The sequence below is a fragment of the Grus americana genome, chromosome 3 (assembly GCF_028858705.1).
Source record: "Grus americana isolate bGruAme1 chromosome 3, bGruAme1.mat, whole genome shotgun sequence".
In the NCBI taxonomy this organism is placed as follows: domain Eukaryota; kingdom Metazoa; phylum Chordata; class Aves; order Gruiformes; family Gruidae; genus Grus; species Grus americana.
This window is the reverse complement of record NC_072854.1, coordinates 76,720,590-76,732,784: the sequence shown is the minus strand read 5'-3', so window position 1 is coordinate 76,732,784 and position 12,195 is coordinate 76,720,590.

Here is a 12,195-nt window from a genome sequence, read left to right as displayed (position 1 = left end):
GAAGTGAGTAAGCTGCAACTGAAGGGGAAAAAATGTTTTTCTAACTACGGAGGAGAAAACAACAAAGTGAATATGAGTGTAGTGAGACCCACTTAAAGGGGTGGTAGAAAATCAGAAGAGTTGTGCAGTTTGTGAGCGTAAGGTAAGGAAAGGATTAAAATAGAGAATGAGAAGTCTCGACCTCGGAACCAGTGGAGCCCTGGTTCAGTCCTATAGGGAGCACAGATGCTCTCTGTGTAGTGAGAGCTCTCGGTACTCTGCAGAAGGGATTCAGCCTTGTGCAGGATAGGTACTCAAGCTTTTTTTGTGGCTGGAGATCCAAGAAGAACATAGCAGATACCAAATGCGAGGAACTGAAAAAGCCATACTAGGCTAAAATGTGGTAAACAGCCTAATAAAGGGAGGTAGGAATAATTCAGAGTTCAATTTATTTAGAGAAAAATAAAAGTTTATTTGATTAGAAGAACCTGGCAATTCCATAAAAATGCATGAACGCTACTAACGCTAGGAAGATAATTTTTGACCTCTGTTACACAAACAGCAAAACAGAGAGCAAATGTCTTATTAAAAGGGCAAATGAGAATTAAGTTTTATAAAGGTGCTCCTGACATAAAAGGGCAACTGGACCAGGAAACCCTGTGCCCAAAGTATCATGAGGCAGCTTTATCCAGAGCCCTGGGTTCTGCCTCACACAGCTGTGGGCAGCCATGGGCTAGAGGTTCAGCTCAGCTGCTGAGACACACATGCTCCATGCACCAACACGGTCTTCACTGCCTCATGCTTTGAAACAAACACGCAGTCTAAAAGACTGAAAGCCACAGCTATATTACACACCTGGAACAGACAGAAATGCTCACAGGACGTGCCTTAGTTCCTCAAAAGAACAAAGAATTTGTTCAGTAAAATTCCTGAATGACTTCCCAACACAAGAGGGCAGGCAGCTGCAGAACCAAAGTCTCAGAGTGGGAAAAGGTGCAGGAGAAACTCAGGGCAAACCTACAGCAGTTGTTAATAAGCTCATCTGCTGTAAATTATGAGAAACAGAACAGAAATAAAAGCAAGGTGTTTTTCAAAATCACGCACTGATCAGAGAGCACCATAAGTAAATACACTTCCCAAACGTTATTAGTGAGTGCTCAGTGAATGTGTCCTGGTTTCGGCTAAGACAGAGTTAATTTCCTTTCCAGTGGCCAGCATAGTGCTGTGTTTTGGATTTAGGATGAGAATAATGTTGATAACACACTGATGTTTGTAGTTGCTGCTACGCAGTTGTAGTGCCTACACTAAGTGAAGGAGTTTTCAGCTTCCCGCGCCCTGCCAGGTGCACAAGGAGCTGGGAGAGCACAGCCAGGACACTGACCCAGGCCGGCCAAAGGGACATTCCCTGCCACAGAACGTCAGGCTCCCTGTAGAACTGGGGAAGCCAGTCGGGAGGTGGGATCACTGCTTGGAAACAGACTGGGCATCAGGTTGGGGTTTTTTTCCTTTTACATGTGGTGAGCAATTGGATTTGTGCATCACTTATTGTTATTATTGTCATTATTGTCATTATTGTCATTATTGTCATTGCTACTGTCTCCCTTGTTATCCTATTAAACTGTCTTTATTTCAACCCATGAGGTTTTTTTTTTCATTCTCCTCCCCATCCCCTTGCAGGGTGGGAGGGGTGTGCGAGTGGCTGCATGGTGCTTGGTTACGGGCTTGGGTTAAACTCTGACAAAATGTTAGGATCAGTTTTTCTGTGAATATTTGTTCACATTTGAGTATGAATTCAAAGTTAATGGTTTTCTTTGCAAGCCATTTGTGCCTGCCTTTCACAATTATTTGAGTGCTTGAGGTCCTCTATTACTGTGTAAGGCAAATGTCAAGCTGAAATGCACAAACATTTACCGTGAGAATACTTCACGTAGTGTAAAATTTCCTATTTAAATTTTGTGCTGGGATAAAGAATTATGTAAATCATCCAGAAACAAAGAGGTTGAGTTGTGTAACAAAGCGTCAGAGCATGAACTGTGAATGGGGAATCAGTGGAACAAACTCTTTGCAAACGATCTGCAGAACAGGAACAAATTTGCTGATAGCAGTCCCGTATAATCTCTAACTATTAAACATGAGATTTTTATAGTCTGGGTGAGGACAGTTTCCCAGAGAAAGGAATGCATGTACATGCTTGGAAATACTTCTGGTGCTTTATCTATTTATTTACTTATGTCTGCAAATGTACAGGGTGATGTTCTACTGAAGTCTCCTACAGAAACAGATTTCCCAGAGCAGTTGTCTCCATGCTTGGAAATATTCCGACCTGCTCTAGCTGACCTGCTTTGAGCAGGAGTGTCAGACTAGATGACCTTCAACATCAACACTGTTATCTGTTCTTCAGTTCCTCTGTTTATTCTCATGTTTAACTTCATCGTGTCAGATCCTTTGCTGATGAAGATCTGTGCATCTCAGATCAAATCTGGCAGAGCCATTGCACTTTTACACCAGAGAAGAATTGTTGGCATGAATGGAACCCCCTGGGAATAAAGCCTGATCCAGCACTGGCCATCATTTTGGGTAGTCCCACCTGCGAGCCTAGCACTGTATGTGCTGCCATTTTGAACTGAAGGTGCTTTACTCTCACAATGCACAGGTGCAACACTAGTGACCCAGCATGGATGGTAATGGTGCACCGCCACTACTTTTGTATCTCACATTCCCCTGGTGTGAGAGGAGATTTCTTTAGTGGATGATTTCTTTAGTGGAAATCCATGTAGTGTCCAAATGAGACTGAATTCTCTCTACAGCACACAGTCACTTGAAGTACACTTTACTTCAGGATATACAAATCAACCTAACCTTTCTAGTCATTTTTTATAGGCACAAGCTGAGTTCTTGCTATTTTAATTGTTGTTTTTCCAGAAATCTCCTAAGTCATTTTGCCATTTGCCTGCTTAAAACAAAGCCATAACCAGAAAGGGAAAATCAGACTAAATGGTGGATTAGTCTTTTTTAAAAAACACATTCATCATGGCCACTCTTGTTCATTTTTAAATTGCGTTGCCATGTCATGCTTAACAAAGCATGCTGCAAGCTAATAAAGGAATACAAAAGAGCTACTTGAGTTAGTTGATCCTTAAAAAAAAGGGAAGATATTTAAAGAGGGGAAAGAAAAAGAATTAGCTTTTTAATATCCTGCTTGCATTATGCTACATGCATCTATCAACAGATGAGAGCAGCAACTTAAATCTGAACAAATAGAAGCAAAGACATAGATGTCCTACTGTGATTTTAATTCAGTGTATAAATATCTAAGAGGGATAAAAGAGAACTCTAGAGGTAATTTAAAGGTACGAAGGTATTGGTAATGTATTCAACAGTTAGCATTGTAAGAAATGATTAGAAGATAAACCAAAGGAAAGTCAATGGGGAGAGGCAAAACTATTTTGTTATACCAAACCATGATAGCTGCTCTCATGATCTAATTGCTGGTCAGGATCTGTTTTCAAAGATAAGGTTGTTACGACTGGAATGGCAGACATGATTAGAAGTTGTGCCATGTCATAGTTTAAGGTAATGATTTATACAGGTCTGACAAGGGGCTTGATGAACCGAACATGTAGAATAAGAAGAATGGGAACAGTGGCCTAAACAGTTATGTGAGCTACAGCTTTCCTCTTCCTTCCTGACCAGAAGTTTTGTGGCTTCATTTTCTATAGTAGGATTCAGATTCAGTGTCAGGTACTAGTAGCAAAAAACACAGGGAACAAGGGAGTCATAGTACTGCTCTGCTAAAGATTGCATCTTGTCAATGTCTAATTAAATTGACATCAATTCCTTTGTAAGGAACTCACTGGAGGTTAAAAACCCTGTGAAAAGAAGAATATTGGAATATTCTTCTTTTGGATAATGGCCATACCATTACGGCCAATATCTCTTCTAGTAAAAAGCCTAAATCCAGGGACCAGGGATCTCAGACAGCTAGTGCAGTTGGAGGCTGAATTTCTGTGTCATCTGCTGCCATGGATTCTGGGTCATCACTATTCAACTTCTTTAAGATACCTTGAGAAAGAAATGCAGTATAAAACCAAAGCCTGCTTTTCTCTACTAAGATATCATGAGATTTGCAAGGTGAAAGGAGGTGTATAATTTAGCTCTGTCCCCAGTGTAGACAGCTTGGTGGAAATTCAGCACAATAAATATAGTCAAGTTATGCTAAGACTCCTCTATGTCTCCCCAGAGCAGTTAGGACATGTATATCAGAAAAGTCTTTAGAGATAAAATAAGCTTGTAAGGTGAAAGCTTTGATCTTAGGGGGCGTTTAATGACTTGGACATTGTTCATTATAATAACTATGAGCACTCGAAAGAGGGGAGCAGATTTCTGTAGTTAAAGGATTGCTTTCTTATGCCATTTGTTTTAATTGCAACCTACAAAATCACAAGCCTTTTTGGACATATTAATGGACATTTATCTGAGCAAGTGGCTTAGAAGATGAGATTATCTACTTAAAAGCCAGTAACTGAGAAAAGAAGCAATAGAGAATTTGGGGTTTGTTTTGGTTCTGTTTTGTTTTTTACTTTAAAGAATATGAAAATCTTTTAACGTGGTTAAAGGAGGTGCCTACACTAGAGAAGGCACAAAGCAGGAGAAAAATAAAGTGCTAAGAACCAGTTGTTTCAATGGACGGGACTGAAGAGAGATGCAATGATGAAAAATTACAGGACCAGCTTTTTCAGAGCAGCTTCCCATTTCTACAACAGGAAATTATGTGAAGATTAATAGTACCTTCCAAGCCACCCTTCAAGAAAGTGCACAGCAAGTCAGCAGTGATGGGAGCTGTTCTTAGCTCATGTCTTGGTTGTATGCGATTGTTGAGGAGTGTGCAAAGAGGCAAAGTTCTCCCTCCAGGTCCTAGCGATGGGCACCACTATCTCCATAGGCACTTTGTGGTAGTTTTGAGAGATCCTTAAAGAGGTGAAATGTCTGAGTAAGCACAGAAACCAAGCGGCCGTGACACAGCCCCAATCTGCATTGGGCTGTTATCCATTTTAAGGATCTATCCAGCCTCTTCTACGGGAAATTACAGGAAAGCATAGCTTCATGCTCCTAAATGAGATGTCAGCAAAACTTTGTAGCATCGGCTAAGTCTTATCTATGTTTCTTACCTGTAAAGTGTTGCTAATATAATTTCAAACTCCTGAAATGGAATGACTTATGCTTAAAATAGTCATCTTATTTGTATATAACCATTTAAAATCATATCCAGTTTGTTTTGTACATGCATGTATGGCAGTGGTCATTGAGAAATCATCATCTCCCCATCTTTGCCACACACTGATGTAAGAAATAACACAGCAATTCTCTGCATAAGTAATAGGCTGTTGCAGGTTAGTATATAAATGTTACTTTTTGAAATGGTAGCTATCATAGGGCATATATGCATGTGTATGTGTGCACATGCATACATATGAATGTTCATATGGTTTTAATAACCACATAGCTTCCCCTATAAGAATCAAACAGGAAAAATACAAGTGCAAGAGGGTCCTGCTTCTGCTCAGAGTTCCAGCTCTGGTGAGCTGTAATGACTACGTTTATGGTATACAAATTGCCCTGCTGAGAGAAGACAGAGAATGAAAATTAGCAAAATCCAAGTATGAGTCAAATTTTTACTGGCTGACAGTGTCATTTGGTCACTGTCTACAAAAGGAGATCCACATGGAGTATCTTCCTAAGTACCAGTTGCACTTATAGTATTAGAAACAATTTGCATGGGTGTATGGAGGAAACACCTTGCAATTCAAAAAGCATAATTTGTTTACAGACAGCCATGTGTGAAAGGAGCCTTAAGTTAAGTTTTAACTAACTCGGAAGGTTTCAAGCAGATTATGGCAGTGAAAGTGCAATGAATGACAAATGCTTAGAGCCGATCACTGGGAGAACTCTCCAATGAATTCATTCAAGAACCTACTTAAAAATTTGTAGCACAATTAAAAAAAAAAAAATATCCCTACAGCAGCAACAAAACTCTAGCCCTCAAAATAGTTCTGGGAATGTTCAGAATCAGAGAAGGAAGTAAAAGTTTTTTAACAAAGAGCTTGTTGTGGAACATCTGCGCTATACATTTTTGAGCGACTTTTTGTGAGACTGATTGGAAAAAAGCAGTTTGAGATAAATGAGGAATATTTGTTCAGGGGAAATGAAGAGAGGAAAAGCAAATGCTGATGGATTTTTCTCTGCAAAAGAGAAGATTTCAAGGTGACTTAGAGAAACATTCAAAATGATAAAGGACTTGTTAAAGCTGAAAAAGATAAACAATATACACCAATGAGGAGTTCAAAACATGGCTTTATAATGGACTCTGAATGGATTTTGTGTTCTTTGGGCTTCAGCTAGGGAAATGCAGGGTTGCTTGACAGCAGGAGTGCCTATCAGTAATTAATTTCTAGGTTTAAAGGTGCAACCTACCCAGAAAAACCTTTGCTGTTTTTAATGAAAACAGTTGTAGCTTGGAACAGAGATGAAGGAAGAAAGGTTTTTATTTATTTATTTAAATGATCGCTTTGGACACAGAAATTAAACACAGTAGGTAGAAAGATCCTGCACAGATGTGAATTGATCTTCTGTGTCTCTCTGCTGACTGAGAAATGGGCAAACTGACTGGGATTAAATAGAAAAAATTACCTCTCCATAAAGTTCATGGGAAAACTGAAAAGGTTCTTTTATTTAAGAGCCTGAAATATTTTTCATTTTGGCACAATTTTGTACTTTTGTATTCCAGCTAGGACAAAGTTTTCAGTACTGAAAATAGGGATTTATTGTTACCAGGTTATTTTCTTAAAGCATTTTTGGACAGAACTCAAAAGATCCAAAAATCTATTGAGCTAAGTTTTTCATTGGGAAACTGCAAACTTTTGGGATACTGGTAGACTTAAACATTGCTATAGTAGCTTTTGGCTGTTTTACAGAGGTTTAGAAGGGCGATTACCTTTATTTTAAAGAGCTGAAAAAAGGATACATAGAATTTGTGTAACTGGCCCTAAACACAGAAAGCTACAAGCATAAAATTAATTTCTCCAAACATCCAGTTTAAAACAGGACGCTCTGATGAGGACCTAGCCTTGCAGTAAGGAAGTCACTCTAAAGTGGAGTGGAATTCCCTTCTGTATTGACTTAAGGAAGGTTGGAAAGGCATAAGGAGCAGATTGGCTGGGTAAATGCTCAGCATATTTATACTGCAAATGAAGGCGTGTTTGTGGTCTCTACCAGCATCCTTGGTAGGAACAGTAGTAAAGTCAAAGGGCTTTGTTACCACTCTGGCTGTTACCTAAAACCTTATGGGAAGAGGGTTCTTGCCTACTTGCTAATAGGAGGTGACATGTATGACACCCATCCTTGATGACAGCTGTCCTCAACTATCTTCAAGACATGCTACAGTCCTCTTTAAGCTTTACTCTCCAGATATGCCCATGAGCTCACTGGGGAGCACAACTATTGTGCTTTTATTACCACATATTGTGACCCAAGAGAAGCAAGTTCAGAAAGATGAATGGTTGGTGCTGTGACCTCTGCACAACACACATTTTCAGAGGTACGATGAAGGAAGAGGATCATTTTGAGGTAGCTCTAGTCTGTTCCCATGAACTGAACGCTGATCAGCAGTTGGAGCACATTTGATGAGTTCCTGGAGCACGTCTCCTGATTTAGTTTCCTCTGCAGGGGATTGAGTTTGTGCACACCAGGACAGCTCTGTGACATGAAGCAAACCATACTAAGTGGGAGTGGTCTGAAGTTTCACTTCAACAGTGCACCTTGCTCCAAATTAAAACACTGGCGTAGACACACCAGAAGTCACTCAGGACTGTGGCTTTACAGTGTGCACTCCTGAGTCCTGTTTCTTAGACACTGAAAGTCATTATACAGGATTTATAGAATTTTATACAGCAAGCAGCAATTTGTCCATAATGACTACAGACCCCTGAGAACAAGGTCCAGTATTTATCCCTAGGATAGTTAACTGGGACTTCTGCCTAGTGCTGAGGAACATGAGATCATCATTCAGCCAGATTTGGGTGCTCTGGGATGTAGGAGGGAAAAGGTACATATGTATGACGTCTTAGTGGAGTAGGTCAAAATAGACTTTAACCTGTACCTCTCCTATTTTAATTAATTAATTCTGTAGGGATGATAACTTCAAAGTACAGTATGGGACAGAGCTTTATCATGGATATTCTTTGTTGTGCAGATTTCTGCCCATTCAAATGTTAGCCAGTAAAACACAATAACTAAATAGGTCATATTTATCTGGAAAGTAACTGTAGCTAGGTTTTAGACTGTTTTTCTGTGCTATTGAAGTTGTCAGGTCTCCACAGAGCACTTGTCATGTCAAGCATTGCAAAAATGGATTGAGGATGGAGGGCTGATAATTGCATTGAGATGCAGTCTGAGAAGCAGCTAAACAAACTTTGACTCAACAGTGCAATAGCACTTGCTATTCCAGGTAGAAAAGTTCGATGGAGTAAAATGGCACTATGGATTTGAAACTTTCATTCTTAAGCTGAAAAGCAAAGGAAAACTGAATCAAAATCTCACCTCTTTTGATTATGGCTGCACATGCCATTTTGCACTAGAAAATGTGGTTGTTACCTGGGCCTTGACTCCTTCTCCCACAGTAAAACCCTTGACTCCTCCTGAGCCTTATGGAGAGTTGGATCCAAAAGACTGGCCACTGCAGGTGGAAATCCTGGTTTCTAGCTCTTGACTCTGTAATGGGGACTCCCCCCCTAAGAATTTATTCTCCATCCCTACCTCCTGTTCAGTGGTGACTTTGAGCATCTGAGCCATGGATACCGGCAGAGCAACACAAAATGTTCAAAATTTAACGTTTTTGTAGTTGTATATTTGTAGCTAAATAAACTTTGTTGTTGTTTTTCAGATTTTCTCTCTGCAAGACTCTTGCAAACGTATGCTCTTTGTTGCAGATGGACTCGTCCTTTTTTCTCCATATAAAATTCCCTGTACATAGATCAGACAGTCAAGCTCCCATGTCTCTTCCTCACTTTGAAGACAGTCACCATCATTGACTATTGATCTTCTGAGGTGAGTAGCAAGGCAGGATTACATCTCAGCTGTGTCCACTGCTTGTTTTTCTCATACCAACTGCACATTAATAATTGATGATTTTTTTTCCCCACAGTTTTCTGAAATATTTTATTGTATAGGAAGTACATACCTGCTGTACAATCCTACTGAATTTGATCCTACTGAACTCTCCCTTCATCTCTTTACTCCTTATTGCAGATTCTGTGGAGTCAGATGGACCCCCTTATGGCCAATTGCGGGGGGGTCCCCATTTGTTTTCTATTGATGACTCATTATCAGATTTGCTCAGTTTATGAGTAAAGGGATTATTTTTCTAAATGGGAATTCAGCCTGGGTCCTGCAAGTCAAGCTGTGTTCCCTTCTGCTGCTCGCATTATCACCACTAATAAAGAATCTGCAGCCCAGGGACTCAGCTGACAACTTTGTCAATGATGCATGAAGCAGCCTAGAGTCTAGTTGCTCTTCCACAGCTGCACATTTGAGCTACAGTACAAACTGAAGCAGGAGTTCCACTTTTTGTCACTGAAACAAGCAGATGGGACAGGGTTTCCCACTTTGTAGTTGTAATGAACATAATTTTAGGCTTCCACGTTATTCTCATTCCTCCATCTGCATACCAACCACTGCTCTTCTCTCAAGGTTTCCAGAACTTCAGGAAAGATGTTTTTCTTAAATCTAAAAATATTAGCATTTCCACTGGTTCCTGATGTTCTTTGAGTCTAGTTTTGAGATAATTTTTTCTTTACCAAAGAAAAAAAATACTGTGAACTTACTTAAATTTGGTGTCTCTTTTGCTTGGTAAACTGGAAGATGAACTCTGTTTTATAAAAAAAGGTCAAAACCTTACCTGTACAGAGATGATCAATTATGCAGTTACTGTGACTAAGACCAGCTTGAGAAACAGTGCTAAAATATCTAGGGGACCCGGAAGTTCATGTGAATGGACATAAGATTTTTAGATTTTTTGCTTCTAAATTTCCACTCAGATGGGAAGAGACTGGGAAGCTGATGATTAATGTGAAAGTACTTCTTGGTTTTCATCTTGATCTTAATTAAAAATCTTGCATCACCAAAAAGAAAACCCTAAACCACAAGCCCTACATCACAATCAATAGCAAATGCCACACGAGGAGATGGTATATAGAAGAAAAAGAACCACAAATTAGAAAGTAAACTACCTTCTTTTTTGTTAAGGTCAGAAAAGAGGGAGGGTTTGGTCAGACAGTTTGGAAAACTTTGACTTATCCTGGAGTTTTGATCTCATGATCCATGCAATTTTTGTAAAACAAGAAATTAACAAAAAATATTCAGACAGAACAAGTGTTATCGAGGGAACATTTAAAATTTCTGCAGACTGGGATACATGGAAAAAGGCAGTCCTCACCCTGGGGGGGGAAACTTGCCCGTTGTGGTTGCACTTTATGCTTAACAAAATCAACAAGACTTTGTAATTCAATACTCTGCAGTGAGGGCACAACAGAGAGGTAGCACCACTCCTGGTACCACGGATTCAGTACCAAGGACTCTGGTGTACCTCTTGGTAAAGAGTATGTCAACATAAAGAGTAGCTCTTTTCTGACCTGGCCTTATCCAGAGCAACAGGTTATTCACTCAGGATTTCTCAGAGTCATCATCTCTGTTCTCTCATTTCTTTCCATCTTTGAAGACAATGAAGGTCCCTCTCACTTTCTTTTTCTTTATAGAGCTCCAGATCTTTACATACCCAGAGAAAATAAAAATTACTATTCTCTTTTCGTTTTGAACTTAACACCCTGTGATGAAAATCTACTAGAGAAGTTGCTTGGCTTTTCTTGGTTTCATAGAGGCACCTGATGGTATGTACTCTGAGAGCTGTAGACCTCCAGGGTCATTCACTGATAAGATGTCATGGGGAGGAAGTAAAGGGGAGCCAGCTTTGATCACTGGCATCACACAAATTCAAAGGAAAAAATATCCAGTAAAGAAAAATGTGAGATAACAAACCAAGGAACTGGGAAGGCTAATGCAAAGGTAACACTGAGTAAATCTCTGTTCTCATTGTCAGAAGAATGGATCTGACCTCTTCTGGAAGTACAATGAGGGACAAACACTGGAGTCACCAGGGAAATGGCATAATGTGCCTCTGGCTACCTGCAAGTGAAAGAGCCAGCTCCATAGTGGGGGATGGCAGAAAGGACATGTGTGAGGTTTATGTGCAAAAAGATAGGTGAGATGATCTCTTTCCTTTAACCACAGAATATTCTAGGAGGATTAGGAAAAAGTTGACTTCCACTGGGATCAGTAGGGCAGAAAGAAAAATCACCACGTTTATTTCTGGGCACTCCCTCCAAGGCTTTGCAGGTGACAGACCCAGTGAAAGCATCCATCTCCGCTCTGTGCTCAGTAAGCAGAAAATGAAACAGAAGAGTCAGTGTGACAGTGAGTGATTTCAAGCCACTTGTAAAGGCATGCATTTAACCTGAGGCCATCAGCTCAGGAGCCCTCACAACAATAGGGGTAGTTTTTAATAAAACCGCAGCCACCAGAATCCAAAGGGATCTTGAACAAGACAAACAACAAACTCAAAGCCTTCTAAAACGAATGCTGCTCATCAAGGTACAAAAGTTCCCCAAGGCACTTTGTCAGGATTTGCAGTTACTATGGGTACTCTTGCCTGCCCTCCCCTGGCCTCAGCCCACCTCAGCTCAAGAAATTCTTTCCAAAACAGACAGCAGCAGAAGATAATTGTTTCTCTTCTCTTTTTGTCTTTGGACATCTGGATAAACTGCATAGCTCCTTTCCCAGTGTATGGGGTCCCTCGAACCATTTGCTTAAGACTGGGCAAGGGAGAATGACGTATATGTAAATCCTGGGACTGATGTCATTTTTACGATGTGCTACTGAACTGGTACTGCACTGTTCTAGGCAGCTTACTTACATATAAAAACACAATTTGCCAGAGGAGGCTACTCAAAACTGCACTATGGTGGCTCACAAAATTTTGACATCACGTTCTCTTCAACCTTTGAACACTCATTGAAAAACACTGATTCAGCAAAACAGGACACTTATCAATGGGGTCCTGGATGCTCAGGTAGAGTTATGGATTCGTTCCAACATTACCAGGACTCC